Raw genomic sequence first — 7,061 nt, 5'->3', positions numbered from 1 at the left:
AATCATGCGGAGGATACCAATTTAATTTTTAGCCTCCAGTTTGAAATTCCTTCAAATTTACAGTACATTTTAAGATTTGCAGTTGTACATTTAGCTTATTTATTTGTATACACTTTATGAATTAATCTGTTAATGTTATTTAATATTCTAAGTAGTCCCGGACTCCCTGAAGGAGACTTTGCAACCCAACAGGGGTCCCCGGACCACAGGTTGAGAACCACTGCATTACAGCGTAGAGGCAATTCATACATAATGGTATGGTTTGGGGGTGCGGGAGGAGACAAAGGAGACGCTAGCTACCAGGCTCAGAGAAGCAGCTGGCACAGAAAGAGGACCATCTACTGCTACACCTGAAACACCCCATGAGAAGCTGGTAGAATCCACCATTACCCAAAAGGCCGAGCCGGTGTCAATAATATGACCAAAAGACATAGGTAAGTGGCATGTCCCCACCACCCTTTGTCAATTAAGTTTATCTTTTATCTGCAGCACATGTACATTTTAAATTCATGCATCAGCCATCCTAGCTCAATTACATATTATTAGAAACCTATTCCACTCAGCATAACTCCCGTTTATGGAGGTGCATTATGGGAATTGTAGTGCTTATTTGCAATATCGCAAGAAAAAACATATATTGGGCCCACCTATTTTTTCTAAGAATTGTATCTCCGAAACACCTTATTCCATCTTTTGAACATGAACGTGCAGCAACAATTAGGAAAGTTACCTAGAGTAATTAAGAACATGAGTTGGCCATTTCCCAGAGCGGATGATGAACAGCCAGAAGAGTGCCATTGGTTTTGAGAAGACAGCTCAGATGGGAGAGACCAGCACAAACTGAAACCATAGCACCTGTGGGACACACATCTACCCCACAAGAAGAGTTGCACCCAAGCCCCATGAAAGCAGGCAGCACAATCCCAGCCAGCAGGCTGCTGTCCAGCAGTTAGGATCAGAATCAGACCTCGAAGATGTAGGTAGTGGGGAAGGTCAGAGCCCAATTCTCACACCAATGAATTGTACCATAGAAAGTTCAATATTATCTGTTCAGCAAATACAGTTAAAGACGCTCAGAACCATGTATAGACGAGTTTAGTCCTAGGAAAGATAATTTAGGAGAGAGTTGCTTTAAACTAGCATGAATGGCCGGAAGACGCGAGCAGACAGATGTAGGACCTCTCGAAGGCTGGTGCTGCCTGATGTACCTCTCCGAAAGTGGAATCTGTGATTCACAGATGGAGGCAAAGACATCGCCACTGCCGGCCTGAGGGCTTTGAGCGGTCTATTGACCAGCTTGCAGCTGCCGCAGGACTGCTGTCCTGAAGAACTATAAACCTGCAAACGGAAATGGGTCACTTGAGGGTGGTGTGGTAAGGCTTTGGGGCAGGTTACAAGTACATTGGAGGTCAAGTGAACTCCACAGACCAGCGCCAAGGGGAGAGAGGAGGCCTCAAGCATCAGAAGCATGACTGTTGTAGAAACAACCCACAAACTACAAACAGCAACCCAGCAGAGGGAGAAGGCAATGGTGTAGGCATTGCGGCAGGAAGGGTCAAAGAAGGCAAGGGAAACTAGATCCATAAGGGCGTATTCTTAAGTTTATCTTACATTCTTTTACATTGATCCAATATGTACTCTCAGAAACCAAACCATCATGGGGTACATGCCAAAGCTAGGAGATGTTATTTATTGTTCTGCCTTTTCAAGCCCGTGAATGAACATTGAGTAATCCAAATGTATGCTCTACCACTGAGTGTGTTCTCATGTGTAACGTTATACCTCTTTTCCCCTGGTGATTAGGGATGTAGATGCAGGAGCGGGTCCTCCATTAGGGCAGAAGTGTGTCGTCCCACGACTAACAATGCCCCAGAAAATGTCCCAGACATAAAATATAAAATTATATTAAAGTTACATTTTTTACCATTGTATTTTTCACTAACCCGCGTCCCAATCCGAGTGTCAGGACAGGGCGGGGCCATTGCTGCTGAGTGTCAGCAGCAGAGACTAGTGGTGGGCAGCGGACGTCACTTTGGCCGGCTGTCTTGCAACAGCTAGCCAGACATGCGCACTTTAAACTTTCCAACCCAGCTGTCCGAAGCAGCTGGGTGGAAAGCAAGCAAAGGCCTCTGGTGCCCTCGGTAGCGCTGAGAGAGCCCGCTCCATCCAATCCTAGCATTTTTCCTGTGCTGGTGAACAGCATGAGAGCAGCACCAGGATTGGTTAGGGGAGTTGGCTGGGTCCCACGTTGGATGAGAGAAGAACACCGGAACCAGTCCGAGAACGTGCAGCAAGGTAAGTGAATATTTTATTTTACTTTGTAATTTATTTAATGTGCACTAAAACGCTGACATGCATTACATTACCGTTTTAAAGTTAAACATTTTAACTTTAAAACTATAATGCAATGCATGTCGGCAATTGAGTTAATGTAATTGCGTGCATGCACTCACCCATTTGCCCGCCTCACTACTTTCCTTATTTGGCAGCCGCCACTGTATAGGTACGGTGCCATGACCCACAGTCTGATAACTTTCAGACTGTTACTGAAAAAAATTGGCTAGCAATTATTCCAGGGTTGAGTGTTTATAAAATATGTAATCTTGGGATAGTGCATATAAAATTCCCTTAGAGATACCTATTGTCAGGTTCTCCTGTTGCTAAACATTCATGTCAGGGCCAAAATCTCGGTATGTAAATTAATCAAGGGTGCTGCCACGATATCGTGCAACAAGGTCTGTGACCAGGCACTCACAATTGTACACCATCTCTATAGTTCGTCAATGTTGGCTTTTTCTTTTACTGTCCAAGTGCTGTTATTGATGGAGCATATATCATTATGTGTGTACCATGTACACAACGAATGGTTTGAGGAAATTGTGCTGCGAGAAAAAAAATGCGCCATTGTGTCCTGTAACTCCTGCTGTGGGTCTGGAAAGGCACTATATTCATTTATCTTACTTAAAGATTCCAAGAATGCCCAATGATAGGGGAACATGCACTCGGAGAAATTCTGCTTTCTACTGCAACGTTACCCTGATGACTTTCAGAAAATGTACACAGCAACATCACAAAATACCTCAGTCACAGATCTGGGTTTAATCCATCATTATTTTACTTGTCATGTCACCCCAGTGTAGACCCAGCCATATGCAAATCAGTCTCAACCCTGCTTCCCGTGGAAACAGTCCTGCCCGGTCTGCCTGGTCAGGTCCTCTCTGGACCGAAAACAAGCTTCCTGGCACCGATTTCAGGGTATCCGCCAGGTTAGTTTGAATCCAGTGGTGAAGCTAACGAGGGACCCAGGTCTGCGCATACCCTTTGCCACTTAGGACACACATAGCAACATCACAAAATAAAATGATGGACAGTGTGTTGAATTTTTCACTCACCTTCAGTCACAATATGGGTTTAATCCCAAGAAAATATATACAGCACATCAATCAATCAATCAATCATTCAAAGACATTTATAGAGCGCACTACTTACCCGGAGGGTCTCAAGGTGCTTGGGGGGGGGGGGGGTGCTGCTACTGCTCGAACAGCCAGGTCTTGAGCTTCTTCCTGAAGGAGAGGTGGTCTTGGGTCAGGCGCAGGTCGGTCGGGAGAGAGTTCCAGGTCTTGGCGGCCAGGTAGGAGAAGGACCTTCCTCCTGTTGTCGTTCTTCGGATGCGGGGGACGGCGGCGAGGGCGTGTCTGGCTGATCAGAGATGGCGTTTGGGAGCGTAGAAGTTGATGCGGTTGTAGAGGTAGCTCGGGCCTTGATCGTGTAGGGCTTTGTGTGCGTGGGTGAGGAGACGGAAGGTGATTCTTTTGTTGACGGGGAGCCAATGCAGGTCTCTCAGATGTCCGGAGATGTGGCTGTGTCGTGGGATGTCGAGGATGAGTCTGGCTGAGGTGTTCTGGATCCGCTGGAGTCTCTTCTGGAGCTTGGCGGTGGTTCCGGCGTAGAGGGCGTTGCCGTAGTCCAGTCGGCTGGTGACGAGGGCCTGGGTGACCATCTTCCTGGTCTCGGTGGGGATCCACCGGAAGATCTTCCGTAGCATGCGCAGGATGTTGAAGCATGACGAGGAGACGGCGTTGACTTGTCTGGTCATGGAGAGGGAGGAGTCCAGTATGAAGCCCAGGTTGCGTGCGTGGTCTGTCGGTTTGGGTGCGGTGCCCAGGGCGGGGGGCCACCAGGAGTCATCCCAGGCGGAGGGCGAGGAGCCCAGGATGAGGACTTCCGTCTTGTCTGAGTTCAGTTTCAGACGGCTGGTCGTCATCCACTCGGCTACGTCTTTCATCCCTTCGTGAAGGTTGGCTCTGGCGGCGGCGGGGTCGTTGGTCAGGGAGAGGATCAGCTGGGTGTCGTCAGCGTAGGAGATGATGTTGAGGTTGTGTTGGCGTGCGATGGCCGCGAGGGGGCTCATGTAGACGTTGAAGAGGGTGGGGCTCAGCGAGGATCCTTGAGGGACGCCGCAGATGACTTCGGTGGCCTCTGACTTGTACGGTGGTAGACGGACTCTCTGTGTTCTTCCGTCTAGGAAGGAGATGATCCATTCCAGTGCCTTCTCCTGGATTCCGACGTTGCTGAGGCCCTGCACTAGGGTGCGGTGGCAGACAGTGTCGAATGCCGCGGAGAGGTCTAGGAGGATGAGGGCCGCTGTTTCTCCGTTGTCCATCAGGGCTCGGATGTCATCGGTGGCAGCGATGAGGGCGGTCTCGGTGCTGTGGTTGGCTCGGAAGCCAGACTGTGAGGGGTCGAGGGATCCATTCGTCTCAAGGAAGGCGGCCAGCTGTTTGTTGACGGTCTTCTCGATGACTTTGGCTGGAAACGGGAGGAGCGAGATGGGGCGGTAATTCTCGAGTTCGGTGGGGTCCGCTGTAGGTTTCTTTAGTAGGGCGCTGAGTTCGGTGTGCTTCCAGCTCTCCGGGAATGTGGCGGTGTTGAAGGAGGTGTTGATGATGTCCTGTAGGTGGGGTGCAATGACATTGTCGGCCTTGTTGAAGACGTGGTGAGGGCAGGGGTCGGTCGGAGATCCGGAGTGGATGGAGTTCATCATGCGGACGGTGTCTTCGGTGCTGATCGGGGTCAAGGCGCGGAGGGTGGTGGTGGGGGGCGGTGGTTCGTTCGTGGCGTGCGTCGGTTGAGTGCTGAAGCTGTTGTGTATGTCCGCGATTTTGTTGTGGAAGTAGGAGGCGAGGGAGTTGCAGAGGTCTTGCGATGGGGTGATGTCGTTGTTTCCGGCGTTGGGGTTGGAGAGCTCTTTCACGATGTTGAAGTGTTCCTTGCAGTTGTGCGCGTTGTTGTCCAGCCGGTCCTTGAATGCAGTTTTCTTGGTGGCGCGGATTAGTTGGTGGTGCTTCCGGGTAGCAAGCTTGAGGGTGGTCATGTTGTCCGGTGTTGGTTCCCTTCTCCAGGCTTTCTCGAGGGCTCGGCAGTTCTTCTTGGAGCTCTTGAGTTCGTCGGTGAACCATGGGGCCTTCTTGCTGCCGGGTCTGCTGGGCGGGGTCCTCAGTGGGGCGAGTTCGTCCGCGCAGTTGCTGATCCACTTCGTGAGGTTGTCGGCGGCCTGGCTTGGGTTTGCTGAGCTGGCGGGAGGGTGCTGGCTCAGGGAAGCGGCGAGCTGGTCGGCTGTGATCTTGTTCCAGCTTCTTCGAGCAACCTGTTGCTGGTGGTGGTGGATCGTCGTTCTTCTGAAGGTGAAGTGGACGCAGCTGTGGTCTGTCCAGTGGAGTCCAGTGGCGTGGCTGAAGGCGATGTCTTCGCTGGATGAGAAGATGGCGTCGAGCGTGTGTCCGGCGAGGTGGGTGGGGGTGGACACCAGCTGCTTGAGTCCGAGGTTGGCGAGGTTGTCGAGCAGGGTGATGGTGTTGCGGTCGTTGTTGTTCTCCAGGTGGAAGTTGATGTCCCCCAGGAGGATGTAGTCAGCGGAGGGGAGGGCATGCGGGCTGACGAAGTCGGCGATGTCCTCGCTGAATTGTGTGCGTGGTCCCGGGGGTCGGTAGATCAGGGTGCCTCTGAGGGTGGTCTTCGGGTCGGTGCGGATCTGGAAGTGTAGGTGTTCGGCGGTAGTCAGGGTGTCGTCGGTGTTGGTCGTGATGTGGATGGTGTCCCTGTGGATGATGGCGATGCCTCCTCCAGTCTGGTTGACGCGATCTCTCCGGGTGATCTTGTATCCCTCTGGGATGGCGATGGCGATGTCGGGCGCTGAGGAGTCGTTCATCCAGGTTTCTGTGAGGAAATGCAACGTCAGGAGCTGTGGTGTCGAGGAGGTTCCAGAGTTCGATGGCGTGTCTGTGGACGGAGCGGATGTTGAGCAGGATGCACTTGAGGTGGACGCTGCTGGTGTTCGGCTTGACGGGTGCTGGTGCGAGGCAGGTCCGGATGCAGGTGAACTTGCAGGCGTGGCAGCTGAAGGGTCCGTGGGTGCGTCTAGGGCTCGGTAGCATCCCGGGACTCGGCCGGTGTTGAGTGCGTTGAGGGTGGCGGCGTCGTAGGTCCGGCAGGTGGGCTGGTGTCTGCGGGGGCCAGGGATTCTGGCGCTGGGCGCGGTCCAGGCGCGGACGGGCGCAGACGGGCTTACCTTTGGCGCACATAACTTGTACATGGATAGCTAGTACTCTTCGCACACAAAGTGTCCCATATTGCCTGTAAATTCTCTAATTTCTCCTTCGTCTCCGTTGTTGGAATCCAAATAAACTCTCTACACCAGAGGTCTTCAAGCTTTTGTAGGTTGAGCCCCCCCAGCTGATTTTTTTTAGAACCCCCCCCCCACCACCTGACAGAAATTTCTGGACTCGACCGCCACGCGCACATTCCGGGCATATTCAGCGAATAACATTCAATACAATACAATAAGAGTGCTTAGTAAACAGCAGGTTTGTGAGTAGGTGGGTGTGGTGAAATGACAGAGGCTTATTACACAGCTCAAAACACCCCTTTCCAAGATAAAATCTGATGAGATAGGATGCTTTGTTTTACATATGGCATGGATTGATAATAACACCACCAACATTAATGTGACGGGAGTGCAGGAAGGTGTCCCTTCCTGCACATAAACAATCACTAATGGCGAC

This window comes from Lissotriton helveticus, chromosome 6 (assembly GCF_964261635.1).
Source record: "Lissotriton helveticus chromosome 6, aLisHel1.1, whole genome shotgun sequence".
Lineage (NCBI taxonomy): Eukaryota > Metazoa > Chordata > Amphibia > Caudata > Salamandridae > Lissotriton > Lissotriton helveticus.
The sequence above is the reverse complement of the archived record's forward strand: the minus strand, read 5'-3'. Positions refer to the sequence as shown.